The sequence below is a fragment of the Durio zibethinus genome, chromosome 2, assembly GCF_047325235.1.
Source record: "Durio zibethinus cultivar Kanyao isolate XHJ-2024 chromosome 2, ASM4732523v1, whole genome shotgun sequence".
NCBI classification, from domain to species: Eukaryota; Viridiplantae; Streptophyta; class Magnoliopsida; order Malvales; family Malvaceae; genus Durio; species Durio zibethinus.
The window spans coordinates 31,921,593-31,924,143 of NC_143163.1; the positions used below are offsets into that span (position 1 = coordinate 31,921,593).

Below are 2,551 nucleotides of genomic sequence, written 5' to 3' on the forward strand. Positions count from 1 at the left end.
TATTTTAATTGCGTATTGGGCTCAATTCAATTAAAACAGATTAATTTACATCGGTTGTGGTCCAGTCCAATTCAAGATTGGTCTTGAGAACCGAAAGCCCAATAATAAAGTCCAAAATACATTTTAAAACTGAATTACATTTTAAGAAAATTGAAAAATATGAAAAAAATTAATAAATAAAACAAAAGTTAAAAAACAATTTTCAACTCAGCAAAGGGCTGGGCGGCTGAATCAAGCTGCCAGCCACCATATCACCGCCCACCCTACAACAGAAAATCCGAGACGAATAGTTACCGGCAGAACAACTAAAAAGTCTTCCACAATCCCCCAAAATCTGGGAAATTTGAACTCTCACTTGGCTCTATGATTTGAATCTAAAAACACACTGAGAAAAAAATTTCACAAGTGGAAATAGGAGATCAGAGAAAAAAAACACAGCAGCAAATTAATCAGCTAAAAAAACCCTCCTGGACCCTAAACCGAGAAGCAAGAAATTCTACCACTCTCACCACCTCACCCTATTACACCATTGCCCAACACCATTCATCAGCATCGATAACACTTAACCTGAAATCATCACACAAAACCCAATTTCAACAACACCACAGCAACAAGAAAATAATAGGCAGCAAGAAAAAGAGCAAAAGGAAAAGAGCATCATCGTTGGTGAAGGGGGCCCGAGGCGACATGAAGTGATTTCGGGAAAAGGATGGAAAGGTAAAGCATGGAGAGATGATCAACATACTAAAATTTCAAGCAGATCGAACAACGACGAGATGGCTTTCTGGCAACTTTAAATTTAGAGCCAAAATTTAGATCTAGGATTATCTAAAAGGTTTTTGGGACATCCAACGGTAAAAATCTAGTGAACGGTGAGAGGAAGACTCGGTGAAAATTTGGTGGCCATCGAAGGTTTTGGCTTTCGGGTTCTTTCAAATTTTTATGGAAAAATAGGGGTTTTGAGAAAATCTAAATTGTTAGATTGAAAGAGAAGATGGATAGGAGCGTTTTGGTATTTTTTGACAAATTTTCGACACCGGTGACTAGCGGCTAGCAATGGAGTGTAGTAGTCAGCAATGATGCCAGTGATGACTCTAGTGGCTGAAAATCATTTAAAATGAGAGGGAGAAAGATGAGAGAAGGAAGAGAATGAAAAAATGAAAGAATTTTGATGTTTTTAGGCTATTTATTCCATAATCAAAACGACATAATTTTGATTAAAATTGTAATCAAGCTACCAAATCAAGCCGAGAACTGAGCTGAGCCGCAAAGTCGAACTGTTGAGTGTGGATCTAAGCCAGTTGACCGAGCTGTTTCATTATGGACCGAGCCGTCGACTAGCGTTAATTAGGAGTACTTTCGATATTTTATTTCCTAATTTTTTTATTAATTTTATTTTATAATTGTTTATTTTATTTTTTGTGTTGTACTAAAAATATTTTTAAATTTGCGTTGAAAAACAAAACAAAATGTTTAAACTTATTTAAAACAAATTTGAAAAATGCTAAGAAAAATTGTTGAAATATCAATCATTTACTTAGAATAAATTTTTGAAAATATTAAGAAAAGAGTTGAAATATCAATTTTTTTAATTTTTTTGAAAATAAAAATAAAACAAAATAAATAAATAATTTTTGTTTTAAAAAATGCTATGAAAAAAGTTAAAATATTAATTTTTTTCTTTAAAATATTAATTTTTTTCTAAATTCTTTGAAAATAAAAATAAAAATAAAAAATTTGTTTTAAAAAATGCTAAGTAAAAAATTGAAATATCAAAATTTTCTTAGAATAAAATTTTGAAAATATTCAAAAAAATTTGAAATATCCATTTTCCTAAATTCTTTAGAAAAATAAATAAAAAATTTTGCTTTGAAAATTGCTAATGAAAAAGTTAAAATATTAATTTTTCTTTAGAATATTTTTTTAAAAAATATGTTTAGAAAGAAATTGAAATTCAATTTTTTCTAAAACTAAAAAATAAAAAATTTATCTTTTGAATCTTGCAGTGATTGAATTACTAGAAAGTTACAATAACAACTCCTCTGTAAATTCCAAGATAAGTTATTATTTCTTAATATTGCTAAAATATTCGAATATTTAAAAATATTTTAATATAAAAAAATTCTAATAAAAATGTTTTTAAATTTGACAACATAATATCTTCAAAAGTAATAATAGATATTTTGAATTTTTTTAGATGAAAAAATATTATTAAATTTTTATTAAAATATTATCAAATTTTTGTTAAAATATAAGAGTAATTTAAGAATAATTTTTAATATCAAAATTTTTTGAAAATATTTTAAAAAATTTTTACTAAATTTAATAAATAACATAAAATTAATTAATATCATTTTTGGATGAATATTTTGAGGATATTATAATTTTTTTCATATGTAATCATATTTTTAAATTTAATTTTGATTTGCAGACCAAAAAATTTTTAATAAATTTTAAAGTTTATTTAAAAATAAAATTAGTCTTGGTTTTGTGTCTAATGATCCAAAAATCACTAGGATAGCGCTTTTCCTTGGATATATTACCCATTTAA

General features: G+C 26.9%; 1 long non-coding RNA gene across 1 annotated transcript; it reads right to left on the reverse strand.

The window, feature by feature from the left end:
- On the reverse strand, positions 1-868 carry LOC149520131 (uncharacterized). The gene is made up of 2 exons (XR_016327256.1): positions 746-868; positions 1-567 (listed from the first exon to the last, which is right to left on the reverse strand). It is a non-coding gene; the product is annotated as an uncharacterized LOC149520131 (long non-coding RNA).
- Positions 869-2,551: the final 1,683 nt, after the last annotated feature.